This window comes from Simochromis diagramma, unplaced genomic scaffold (genome assembly GCF_900408965.1).
Source record: "Simochromis diagramma unplaced genomic scaffold, fSimDia1.1 OVJJ01000802.1, whole genome shotgun sequence".
Classification (NCBI taxonomy): Eukaryota; Metazoa; Chordata; class Actinopteri; order Cichliformes; family Cichlidae; genus Simochromis; species Simochromis diagramma.
Window position 1 is genome coordinate 20,507,797 of NW_024387492.1, and position 14,436 is coordinate 20,522,232.

At 38.3% G+C, this 14,436-nt stretch overlaps 1 long non-coding RNA gene across 2 annotated transcripts; it reads right to left on the reverse strand.

Moving 5' to 3' along the window:
• Positions 1 to 13,271: 13,271 nt before the first annotated feature.
• LOC120724799 lies at positions 13,272 to 14,436 on the reverse strand. 2 transcript variants are annotated; one of them, XR_005694001.1, is made up of 4 exons: positions 14,361 to 14,436; positions 14,126 to 14,280; positions 13,713 to 13,991; positions 13,272 to 13,621 (listed from the first exon to the last, which is right to left on the reverse strand). It is a non-coding gene; the product is annotated as an uncharacterized LOC120724799 (long non-coding RNA). The 2 variants fall into 2 exon arrangements; XR_005694000.1 differs by having other exon boundaries at positions 14,126 to 14,422.

The following is a 14,436-nucleotide window of genomic DNA, read 5'->3' on the forward strand; positions in this document are numbered from 1 at the left end:
ACAGTATTGAATATTTTAATGTTTCACGCACAGTTGGAGCTGAAAAAATTATGAATGAAATACTCACTGTTAATAACGGACAGATAGACATCAAACTCTGAAACTTCATTTCCTGATTTGATTTGTCTGCACGTGTAACAGCCAGCATCCTCAACTGTGACCTTGTTTATAACCAGAGAACAGTCTTCACTAACACTCAGCCTGGCTGACTTAGCTCTAACATCTTTGTGAATCTGCCCATGAGTGGCCAACTCCACTACTGCCGTGTCTGTTGAACCACTGAAGGCCCAGGTAGTACTGTTACAGTCATCCTGACCATGTGTCACATTTTCACAAGGCAAAGTGAGGTCATCACCAACTATGACAATAGAGACAGAGTGTAGTAGATGAATTGTTGGTGCTGAGAAAAAAAAGAGAAATATGACACGTAAACTATAACACAAATGTGACTTGGCGCAAATTTAGTTTGAGGATTATTTTTGATACGAAACAAGTTGGTCTCAAATGTAGTCTCATTGCGTCAAACAAAGTTGCCAGCAAAACTTGTCCTTACTTGTAAACTGAAGCATTAGAAGCAGAAATACAGTCATTTTAACGCTCCCGAATTCAGCCATCTCTTTCTCGTTCTCGTGCTCACTAATGACACAGTCTCTTGTATTTTCTTAAAGTTACACACAGCTTCTGCTTTATGTGGTTTTTGAGGTGTTGTCCTGTCATAGTGACTTTAGTCTGCCTCTTGCACACCTATCATTTGTTAAAAAATATTAATTTTTAACCAAATTTAGTGTACGTATGAGTAGAGAGACAGTTTTTCATTTAATGTTGTTTTTCTCATATTTTTAATGCATTTTCACAGTAGACAGTGGTGCGTTTTTACCTCAACGGAGAATCTAAAATTAGAATCATAAATGGCATTAAGATAGAGTATACAGGGGAATATGAATATGACAATGTAGTATTATTTTCATATAATTCATCAGCATTAAAAACTGAAATGTTTGCAATGAAAAGTAGGCATCCTGTAGCAGCTACCATGCCACAGTGGTGAAACACAAATAAGATGCTTTTGTGGTCTGCGACCTGCTGGTTCTTCATTGCATGAAGAATTCTTTGACGTGAATGGGAAAGTGTTTTAGTAAAAACAGTGATACAATAGCACCAGAGCTCTGGGCCCTGTTTAAGGGCTTTTATGTGTCTGGGTAGGAAGATACTACTGTGGGTTTGTCAACCCTTGGATGAGGTAAACTCCAAGTTCCAGAGAGAGAGTTTACTTAAACTTTGAACAACTTAGTCCCTCGTTGGCAATTTTTCTTCAACAACCTCTGAGCTCTCCCCTCCTTCTGCATTTGAAAAAAGCTGAGTGATGCTTTATGTCATTTCCTCATTCATAAAGTTTCCACCAACACAGAGTACAAAAAGATACGTTATACATACTATTTATTGCTTTTATGCTCTGTGTTAACATGAGTAAATGGAAATTGTATCATATCTCCTTGTTTATTTTTAAAACTTTTTAAATGTTAAACATAATGTGTTACCTTGTATCATATAACTAAATATTACTTTGTGTTTAACAAATTAGGTTACCCACATCTGCTCTTTTTAATGTTTTAGTTTAAATACTCTCCCATGACTGAAAATGATATGTTTGACAACTTTACTGTGAGATGGTTTTTGTGCATAATACACTGCAAGATGGAAGACATATTGCACCCACATTCAAATATAAGACACAAACTTACATGTATGAAATGATCCTCTCACTGATGTGCTGACTTTCATATTTATTATTTACATGCCGCTGTATTTAATTTAATAATTTAAAAAAATGTCGTCATAATGTCATTATATTTAAAGTAAGAGCTGGACGTAATATTTTGTTTGTGGCAATGCCACACATACACTAAAAAATGTGGCAGTACTAACTCACTGATTAGTGGCTCAAGACAAGAACATGACCGACTGAGTGCTTCAGTGGACTGTCCTCTGGTTCTGGTACAATACATTTTTGAATTTTCAAATAGTCATTAAAGTATTAAAAAAATCAAATACAGAATTATCTTTATTTGAAAATACAGAGTATAGTTGCTGTCTTCTTATTTGTGACTGGTAGGATGTGATGCCCCATGACTGCCAGAAGGTGGTGGCAATGGTGCTAAAAGCCATGTCCCAGCTTTTTTATTTTCCTATATCTGTGATCATGAAGATGTCGTGATGGTGTCTGAAAATGCTGAAGGCTTCTCCCTCTGTCAGACTTCACAGAATGACTGAAAACTTCAACATCAGCTCACCAAAGCAGAACAAGCTCAGATTTGGATGTTTCATACTGTCAGTATGAGTGTAAGAATAAATGTTTGTGTACTCAACTATTTTTCCTCTGTAGTTCTCTTTCAAAAGCAAACACAGCTAGATTAACTCTTCACACCTTCGTAAAAATGGTGTTTCCGTATCAAACAGTACACACAAGCCATCATCTACTAAGCACACAATGCGCACAAGGTAGGCTATGTCAGTTTGAGCTCATACTTCTGTCATAGATCCATAAGCATAGAGGGATCCAAACTTCAAGTACTGGTGTTTATTCAAACACATCAAAACAAACACAAGTGTTTATTTCCAAGTATAGGATTATTTGCAATCACCATAATGACTATATGGGTTACTTGGTCTGCAGTGAACATGCTTCCTCTGCCCCCAGCATCTGGTCATCTAGCAATTCTGTAAAGTAACAATTTCAGTATTTTTACATCAATGGTATTGGTGTGTTTCTCATTGGCATATGGCAGTGCTACAAATCTTTGTGCGAAGTGACTGTACTAACCGATTCTCATTTCAAGATGTCCTTATGGTACTTGCTACAGTGTAGCGGCTCGAGTTAGGCTGGACCCGTTGGCCAGCTACCCTCAGGGTCATTCCACGGTTGATTACATGGTCCACTATTGTAGCTCTGATGTCATCAGCAATTCTATTTCCCTACCCTTCCTCTCCCCCTTCCTCGTCTTCCTCTCCCCCCTCCTCGTCTTCCTCTTGCTCCTCCTTGTCCTTGTCGTCCTCTTCATCCTACTTCTTCACCTCCACGTCCTCTTCCTCGGCCTCCTCTACTTCTCACTCTTTCTGCTCCCTCCATTGTACTCCGCACACACAGCTTACCTGTATTATAGTGCTTAGGCTGATTGCAAAGTGAACTAATTATCTAAAAAAGTTTTCACATGTGAAAGTGTGCCAGACAGTTGGCACATTAGTGTTAATGATAGCCATACATGTGTATACTTTTGCTAGGAGTGTGTTGGAAATTTGGTAATTGAGTGTTGTGCAGTGAATTGTGCCTACAGTTTTGCAAAGTGTGTGTTACAAAATTGCAAACTGAGTGCAAAGCAGTTTTTAGAAATAACAAGACAGAAATGAGTTTCATCAGTGTAATTATTTTTAAAATATCCATTTTATGTTCTAATAGGACACAATGAGAAGCAATGATGATGTTAATACTCTCAGAAACAGACAAAAGAACAATAAAATATAAAATATAGTGCACAAGAAAAGAAATCATAATCCATTCGTATATTTCTTTGGTTTGTTGATGATGGAATAGAGGTCACTGGAAGAAGAATATCCAGCAGAAGATAAGGAAGCGTTTACAGTGCTGTATGTCACAGTATCATCTGCACCATTACAGGGTACCTTAAAGAAAACATGAATAATAAATTCCTACCTTAATTAATCATACATGTCAGAAGTTTTGATAGTTATGATTTGGATGCCAACATCTTCATTGTAACTGATTACAGATCTTACCCTGGCTTTATTCTGGGTCTTCTTGGCAAAGCTGATGGTGGCATAAGAAACATCGTCGTCAGGTTCAGCCTATACATTGAAGACATTATAATGAATACAAAATTATTTTGAATTCAAAACCTTTGTCAAGCACTGGGTTTTTTTTTTTAAACAAACATGTTAGAATGAACAAATACAGCAGTAGGGATGGGTATCGTTTAGGTTTTATCCAATACCAGTACCAAACCGGTACTTTTGAAACAGTGCCGGTGCTTAAACGGTGCTCGAACCGGTGCTTAAAGAATCAAGAAATGGTAAATGGCCTGTATTTATATAGCGCTTTACTAGTCCCTAAGGACCCCAAAGCGCTTTACATATCCAGTCATCCACCCATTCACACACACATTCACACATTCAAGAACACAAACTTTGTCCAAAAACCTCTCATGTTTAGCTGTTTTTTGTATAAAAGATAACAATGTTAGCCTTTTCTGCAGCTATAGGGTATATATGGTATCACTCTTGGTTGGAAGCAGTGCTTAAACAATGGGGGGAAAAAAAACACCAACTTTGTCCAAGAACCTCTCATGTTTAGCTGTTTCCCACTTTTTCTTTGGTCATTTTAGCCTTTTTGGCCAGGGTGAAGGTAGTATCTGCCATCAAACAAGAAGACAGACGCATGTAGCTACAACAGTGTTTGCTAGTTCACCTTACATGCATTCATTTATTTAATAACGTGGTTAGCTTACACACGAACAACATTAAGCTACTCACACAGAGAAGAACGGCTGCTGCTGCCATCATCATCCGTCATCATTTCTGCTACACTGGCAGGGCTAGGGGCCAGGACTCTCCTCTTCGGGTTCATGTTGCTAACTCCGGGTCGATAACAGGCACCACACTCGCAGTAGATGTGCACGGTGTGAGGTCTTGCAGCAAGCTATCAAATACGGTGCATTTCTCAGCCTTTAAAAAAACGCTATGCGTCACCAGGTGTTTCATCAGATTCGAGGAGTTACCTCCTTTGCACAGTATCACCTTAAAGCACTTGTTGCAGGCTGCTGAGTTTGCATCTTTTGCTGTGAAGTACAGCCAGACTTTGACCGCTTCGCCTTGGACATTTTTAATCTGTAGCTCTGCTCTAAAAGACCGTACGTACCTGGGCCTGCCTACTACACTTGCAAAGGTAAAATGATTGGCTAGAATCCAAAGTGTATGACATCTCAGGGAAAAAAAAGCACCGAAATGAAGCACCGAAATGTGCCCTGCTTTTCGGTCTGGTTACTACCGTTTATGTCAGAACCGGTGCCATAATGGCACCGGATACCGGTACCCATCCCTATACAGCAGTAAGTGTAACTTTGAACTGGGTGTAGTGTGTGTGATCTCACAGTGTTGTGACTGGCTTCTGAACCAGACTGAGCCTCTTTGGGGCTTAAGCTTGGTTCCTGCACAGGCACAGAAACATAGGTGACTCAAATTATGCTTTTTCTGCTGTTTATGCAGTCCCTATAAATCGGTTTTTGCGACAGTACAAATATTTAGTACTAATAAACATTGTAGTGTTTAAACTCACCTTATTTCCTTCCATTTGTTCTTTATTTCCTGGAAAAAACAACAGATATGACATAAGTCAGACACAGAAGTGGGTTTCAGACACTTGCACAAATGACTGATCAGGTGATCTGCTGATCTCACGTCTTTGCCTGCTGAAATTCAAACTATGCTCAGTTGCTAAGCTTTCTCAGTTGTATTTATCATCAAGCCATAAACTGTTTTCCTCAATGTAAAGTCAGCAAAACACATCAAACATGAACGCTGAAACATCAAATATTTTTATACAAAGATCTACACAATGATACAGACAAAAGATGAAACATTTAACTTTTTAATTTTAATGTTTAATCTGTGAATGGTCCTACCTTTCATTTTCTTCCATGAGATGATCACTATGATAATTAAGAGTGCTGCTAAACCCACAGTCACATAAACATACCACCATGACCAACCTGGAACACATGGGCGCATATTTGGTTTAATTATAAGCAACAGTTTGAGGTCAATTACAGTTTTTACGTTTTCTCACCCGAGGACGGAGGGCTGAAGGGAAACAGCTGCACTCTTTTGTCTTCATCTGTCACTTTACACCTTACAAACAGTAATTCAGACAAAATTGACTTCTGATTAAAGTGAGATGTCGCAAATGCCACATTGGAATTACAGGAACGTGATGAAATCTCCATGACTGAGGATATATTCTCTTTACCCTCGTAGACCCACTCCACTGAATGCCTACAGCCTTCATATGAGAACAGGTAGCAGTAAAAGATGACTTTATCGTTGCTTTTTTGTTCAGTCACTGGTGATGATGGAGATATCGAGAGATAAAGACAACAACAGAAACATTAGCCTCATCATTTTAATGAATATTTTTGTAATATTTCAGTATGTTGCTCAAAACAAAACACATTAACTTGACAACACTGATATACAAATACTCACTGCGAATAACAGAAAGATGAACAGGTGAGTCTTGTTGGTTTCCTGATATGAACCGTTTGCATTGGTACAGACCAACATCCTGATCTGTGACCTTCTGAATAACTAGAGAACAGTTTGCTGTAACGCTCAGTCTACCTAACTTAGCTCCAGCTTCTTTGTGAAACTTACCATGTTCAAAGAGTGTTACTGTTTTTGCACTTCTTAAATTCATGAACATCCAGGTTGTACTGTCACAGTTACGCTGACCATCTACTGGATTTTTACACGGCAACGCGACTTCATCACCATCTCTTACAATAAACGCTAAATGTTGCCAGGTTGCTGTTGCTGAAATAAGAGAGACAGAGACAAATTTGATCAACAAACTGATTCAATTCAATTCAATTTTATTTATATAGCGCCAAATCACAACAAAAGTCGCCTCAAGGCGCTTCATAGATACAGAGAAAAACCCAACAATCATATGACCCCCTATGAGCAAGCACTTTGGCGACAGTGGGAAGGAAAAACTCCCTTTTAACAGGAAGAAACCTCCGGCAGAACCAGGCTCAGGGAGGGGCGGCCATCTGCTGCGACCGGTTGGGGTGAGAGAAGGAAGACAGGATAAAAGACATGCTGTGGAAGAGAGACAGAGGTTAATAACAGATATGATTCAATGCAGAGAGGTCTATTAATACATAGTGAGTGAGAAAGGTGACTGGAAAGGAAAAACTCAATGCATCATGGGAATCCCCCGGCAGCCTACGTCTATTGCAGCATAACTAAGGGAGGATTCAGGGTCACCTGGTCCAGCCCTAACTATATGCTTCAGCAAAAAGGAAAGTTTTAAGCCTAATCTTAAAAGTAGAGATAGTGTCTGTCTCCCGAATCCAAACTGGAAGCTGGTTCCACAGAAGAGGGGCCTGAAAACTGAAGGCTCTCCCTCCTATTCTATTTTTAAATACTCTAGGAACAACAAGTAGGCCTGCAGAGCGAGAGCGAAGTGCTCTAATAGGGTGATATGGTACTACAAGGTCATTAAGATAAGATGGGGCCTGATTATTTAAGACCTTGTATGTGAGGAGCAGGATTTTGAATTCAATTCTGGATTTAACAGGAAGCCAATGAAGGGAAGCCAAAACAGGAGAAATATGCTCTCTCTTTCTAGTCCCTGTCAGGACTCTTGCTGCAGCATTTTGGATTAGCTGAAGGCTTTTCAGTGAGTTCTTTGGACATCCTGATAATAATGAATTACAGTAGTCCAGCCTGGAAGTAATAAATGCATGAACTAGTTTTTCAGCGTCACTCTGAGACAGGATATTTCTCATTTTAGAGATGTTGCGCAAATGGAAGAACGCAGTCTTACATATTTGTTTAATATGTGCGTTGAAGGACATGTCCTGGTCAAAAATGACTCCAAGGTTCCTCACAGCTTTACTGGAGGCCAAGGTAATGCCATCCAGAGTAAGAATCTGGTTAGATACCATATTTCTAAGCTTTTCAGGGCCGAGTACAATAACCTCAGTTTTATCTGAATTAAGGAGCAGAAAGTTAGCGGCCATCCAGGTCTTTATGTCTTTAAGACATTCCTGCAGTTTAACTAATTGGTGTGTGTTATTTGGCTTCATGGATAGATAGAGCTGGGTGTCATCAGCATAGCAGTGAAAATGTATGCTATGTCTTCTAATGATGCTGCCTAAGGGAAGCATGTATAATGTAAACAGAATTGGTCCTAGCACTGAACCCTGTGGAACTCCATAATTAACCTCAGTGTGTGATAAATTGACAGGTTTTTTTTAAATACAGTACTTAGTGTGAGGATAATTTTAAATACACTGCATTTTACACATTTCTGTCTCAGATTTGGTTTACAGTTTAAAATTATTTATGTCATGCATATCTTTGAAAGGAAAAAAAGCACATTCAATGTATTAAATATGCTCTTGATGTATTGAAATGTATTTGTAATAGTTGCCATTAGGATTAGAGCCATCAACCTGTTTCAAAACCTGCGATTCTTTCATTTAATGCTCACCATACATGTTTGGGACTGAGCCCTACACTTATTTACGGTCCTACTTGTTTTTGAACTGAACTGAACAAACATGCCCCACTGAAGTAAAAGAGAATAGGATTCCAATAGATATCAGTGTCTCGTCTCTGTGAGCTGATGGATTTGAACATTTCTACAGAGATCAGGACACAATGAAAACATGTCTGGTTGTCTTTTCTACACTCAGAGCAAAAAAAAAAAAAGTCTCTAAAATGGGATCCAGGTCCTTTATACAAAGATGGGTTTTAGTAATATGATTACATGTAAACATGACCAGACAGTTTTTGCTTAGTTGCTGCTGTTGAGAAATAGTCTGAAAGTCAAAAGAAATTAAAAACAAACTGATGTCTCACCTTTAGATTTCAAGATTCAAGTAATCAATAACGGCATGGCATTTAAGCATATATGTGTCCTTACCTGCAAACTGAAGCATTATCATCATGAAAAAAGAAATCTTAAACCATCTGCTTGGAAACATCGTGCCTTTTGGTGTCTCCTTGTAACGCTCACTATGCAGTCTCTGAGAGTTCTTCTGAAACACAAATGCAACATGTGCTTCTTGTGGTCTGTGAGGTGTCACATCCTCATAACGACTTAACGTCTGCGTCTTCTCACGTCATTCACTTAGCCAACATGAGATTACAGGAAGTCATTTAATATTAATGCAGAGACGATCAGCTGAGATAAGTTGTTCACAGAAATGCAAATCCTTTTCTGTTAGACTGTGTTATTATTAGAAAAAAGAAGAGTCTTTGAGATGTTTAACATGGAGCGTAAACCCCCCCCCCCCCCAGTCCAACATGGTGACATCACAGTAACTTGGAACAAAGACAGACAAGATGCGTCAGTGCTGTGACGCATCTTGTCTGTCTCTGACATAACTTTCTCCCCTATGTAACCAACACACAAATGATGAAATCAGCCAGCTGCTGCTGGTCTTTCTGGAATTGGAAACCCTACCTTAGCCTTGGGGAGTGAAAATATGAACATTACTTTTATTAATTTTTTTAATTCACAAAAGCAGAAGAGAATTATAGTAAAGTAGAAACTTCATCCAGAACAGAAGCAACCGCATTATGCTGCCAACACAACTTTGGCTCTTTGCAAGCATCTGCACTGACAACATCCAAATGCAAAGCTAACCAGGAAAGCAGAGTGATGATAAAGCTGATTTTATACCCAGTCCCAGCAGCCAGACCCTGGACTTCAACCAAAGCAGTGATGAGGAGTCAGGCTTGCAGCCTTGTCTACCTCTTCATGTTTCTAAACTAAAATCACTGAAATGTTTTTATCTTTTCTTTGCATTGTTGCCTTTGTTTTATTCCTAAAATCTAAAACAAAGAGTGTATCTGTCCCCCCATTTGGATGGGTATTTGTGTTGGTGTGTGTAACCTATAAGTTCATGCTGTTAAATTGTGTTAATGTTACAATGCAAAACAAGTGGTGTAACAAATTTCAAAAGTAATGCACTGCAATACTTTTTTCTTTAAAGGAACAAGCAAAATGTGCAATACATGACTTTTCTTGAGTAAGGACCCAAGTACTGCTGATTAGACATTTAAAAAAAGCTGTGAAGGCTGAAGTAAGGCGCTCTGGCAGCAGTTGGGCCCAACAAAAATATCTAGCCCACAACTTCAGAGAAAAGCAACAGTAAGATGCAAGAGACAGGAAAAAAGAATAAAGATGGCAATAAAAATATATCTATTTCTTGTGAGTAATGAGGTGTCACTTCCTCACGGTGACTTCAGTCTTTTTCTTCTGAACTCTAACATTTGTTGAATAACCTTTTTAATCTAACATAATGATAATATAATGATAAAACTGAGTGTATGCCAACCCCAGCCCAGCAACCAAATCCTGATCTTCCACAGGTAACAAATCAATCACTTGTATAACAGTGCAACATCCAGCTCTATCTGTACATGTTTCTACAGTAGAATTACTCTGCATAGCTGTATTAGGATTGGGATCTGTGTGAGTTTGTGGGACTGTAGCCTTAATAATTGGTAGCTTAGATTATGTTACGGGTTATGTAAAAGTAATGTGATGAGAACTGTAACAAATTACTTTCTCTGGTGTTTAATTACATTAGATTAATTTTTAGACAACAGTACTGTGTAATACATGAGTGACAAACCCGGCACTAGTCACTGTCCTATGTTGACCAAAAAAAATAAAATTACCAACAAACTACACACCAAACTTTGACTTTTGATCAAAGAAAAATGTTAATGCCACAGCAGAAGCACAGGAAGTAGGTGCTATCTCCATTTGTGAGGGTATTTTTTCTTTACCCTCATACACCCACTCCACAGTGTGTCTACAAGGCTAATGTGTCCTCACAGAGTGGTGACTTTACCATTGTCCTTTTTTTTTGGCCAATGATGGTGACGGATATTTTGAAAGAGAAAGACATTAAAAGGAAAATTAGTCTCAAAACTGTAATCAATATCAATATAAAATCTCAGTCTGTTGTTCTAAAAACTTTAAGACACTTTGAGACACATTAAGATCTAAATATTCACTGATAGATGAACATGAGAGTCTGATACTTCCTGTCTTCCTGATATGAACTGCCTGCAGTTGTAATGACCAACATCCTGATCTATGGCCTTGTTTATAAGACTCAGTAAGACTCAGAATTAATGATTTAGCCCATATTCAAAGAGTGCTACTGCTGTTTATCCCCTTAAAGAATTCAAGATCCAGACAACACCATCACAATTATGCTGAACATCCTTTACACTTTAACAGGGCAACGTGCCTTCATCACCAACACTTGACAGTCAAAGATAAAAGTTGTCCTGTTGACGCTGTTGAGAACAAGGAAGAGAAATGTTACCAATAATAATATGACTGCTTCATGGATACTTAATATAAGGACCATTTTAAATACAATTGTGTGTCTCAGCTTTGGTTTAAAATGTAAAATTATTTCTGCTGTATATACAGAAAAATCTGCAGACAAATCAGTATAAGGAAATAATTTAATATTAACTTCTTACGCTCTCCAGGTCGCCTCTCTAATGACACATCTCTAAACCTTTTTTGTAAAGACATATAAAAATACATCTGTTTCCTCTGAGTAATGAGGTGTCACTTCCTCACATTGACTTCAGTCTTTCTCTTCCAATCACCAATATTTGTTGAATTAGTTGAGATCACCTGTTTGTTACAATTTAGAGTTAAAAGTAAAAATTTATTTTTTATAGTTTGCCTATTCTAAGCTTGTGTACTTTAGTATTGTGTTATTGTGCTATTACATGTACTCCTGTGTGGTTAGTGACAGAACAGGAAGTTGGAGGTGTGAAGATTCTTAGTGAAGTGTCAGGGACCAAGCAATAAGGCATAGAGGACACAGATGTTTAATTCAAAAATGGGCTTTTATTGACCCCAAAACATAAAAGATAATTAACAAAGCCAAAAAATTAAACAAGCAGACCAATAAGAGAGACTGATTTCACTTTAATTGTGTTAAGCTTTACACTGATATAAACTTGCATTGTTGTGGTACTAATAATAATAAACAATAAAGACAAAAATGACAAAAACTCATTTAAGTAGCAGATGTGAAAATTATCAAATTATTTTTAACAGAAAAACTAAAATAACAAAGCAGCTAATTCTACAAGACCTTCATTTTTAGGTGATGTTTTTCACACTGTCCACCTCGAGAGGGAGTCTCAGCTCTCTCAGTGGCTTCATGCCTGGAAGATCTGATATTGTCTGTTTCATCACCCCTAAATCGACTGTGGCTCAGGGGTTTGGGAAACGCATCTGTAACCGGAAGGTCGCCGGTTTGATCCCTGGGCTCTCTGTCCTGGTCGTTGTGTCCTGGGCAAGACACTTTACCCTACCGCCTACTGGTGTTGGCCAGAGGGGCCGATGGCGCGATATGGCAGCCTCGCTTCTGTCAGTCTGCCCGGACAGCTGTGGCTACAACTGTAGCTTGCCTCCACCAGTGTGTGAATGTGAAAGTGAATGAATAGTGGTGTTGTAAAGTGCTTTGGGTGCCTTGAAAAGCGCTATATAAATCCAATCCATTATTATTATTATTGTATTATTGAACTACAAAATAATTCTTCAGAGATTATATCAAATAAAGACTGCATAAGCTAGCAATGAGATAAGATGAGCTGCATCATACCTTGTGCCCATGACCACAGACAACAAGTTTCAAGCAGTTACAAAGTTAGATTTACTATTTTAGAGCATGCTTATAGCCCTGTTTACTCTAACCTGCATCTTAGTTGATGATCAGTCAGTCAATATATGCAACATTTTAAACAACGTCATACATGCAGTAAGTAATATCTTATTTCTTTGGTTTGTTTACAGTGGAGTAAAGGCTGCTGGGATCACAGAAAACTCCAGAAGTGGAGAAAGCTTTCACAGTGCTGTAGGTCACAGTGTCACCATCATCAGCACCATCACCTAGAACCTAAAAGAAAACATGAAAGCTAAATTCCACATACCTTATAATTTAAAACAACATATACTGGTCATGATTTGGATAGAAATATACTTTACCTGGGCTTTCGTCTTACTCTTCCTGGTGAAGTTGATGGAAGCATAAGAAACACCAGGTTCAGTCTGCAATATTATGACAATCAGCTCATCAACTGTCAGCTTTCAAGTATTTGTCTTCATTCACACAGACACATTTCACACAGCACATACAGCAGTGAGTACTGGGCATAGTATGTGACCTTTGCAGGGTTGAAGTTCTGCTCTGCACAAATACAGGACAGCGGAGTAAGAATCTCACAGTCTTCTTATTTATGTTGTATTTATGATGTGCAACACCTGGAAACAGCTGTCTGGAAACTGCCTTAAATGAGTCAGCAAAATACATGAAACTCTCAAAATGAAACATATTTCTACACACATTGAAAATACACAATTAACGTTTTTAATTTACCTTTCAATCTGTGATTGGTCTCACCTTTCATTGTCTTCTGTCTGATTATGATTACAGCAATCCCTGTGAGTGCTGCCAAACCCACAAGAACAACAATGAACCACCATGACCAACCTGGAAACAGAATAAAATCAGCGCAGTCGCTGCCACTGTGAAATGAGCTGGATGTTGTAAGCCTTGTGAGACACACTGAATCAAATGAATTCTATTTCAGCTCTGACATTCGTATTTGTGGTTTTAGTCACTACCTCGTTTTTCTTTTATTTTGTTTGTAAATGTTATGTAACTTCCATTTGATGTGGTTCTGTCCTCTAAAGTAGTCCCTCCACTTATTATAGCTGACGTTGGCATAACTGTAGTTGTTGATTTTGTTGTTGCTGTTCTTTCATCTCCACCTGTACAATGAGAATATACACCATGTTACATAAGATGAACATATATTTGTTGTAATTATGAATTTCAATTTTAGTTCAGCACCGTTCTCACCTGTTTTGTCACCCGAGGACTTCAAGGTAAAGGGAAACAGCTGTGCTGATTTAGTGCCTTTATTTGTCACATTACACTTCAGTGACTCATAAATTGTCTGCTTAAAGGTAGATGATCTAAATGTGACAGTAGAACTGCAGTTACCTGGTGATATCTCCATATCTGAGTTAGATATTTCCTCTTTACCCTGATACAGCCACTCCACTGTGTAACTACAGTTTTGATGTGGGAACACATTGCAGGACAAGATGAGTTTATCATTGTCCGTCTGTTCAGTCACTGGTGATAATGAAGGTGAGAGAGAAAGACACCAAGAGAAAGAAAATGAGCCATAGTAATTATAATTAATGTAATGCTTCAGCAATTTTTTTAAAGACACTTTAAGTTAAAAACATTAAGATGTAAATACTTACTGTGAAGAAAAAATAAAAAAAACAAAAGAGTCTGAGTGTTGGCTTCCTGATATGAACTACCTGCAGGTGTAACGACCAACATCCTGATCTGTGACTTTCTTTATAACCAGAGCACAGCCTGCTGTAACATTCAGTCTGTCTGCTTCTTTCTGCATCTGTCCATGTTCAAAAAGTGTTACAGTGTTTCTTTCTAAGTCATTGAAGAGCCACTCAATGTTGTCACAGTTATGCTGACCATGTTTCACATTTTCACAGGGTAAAGTAGCCTCATCATCAATTCTGACAATCAAAGATGAATGTTGCCCACTTGC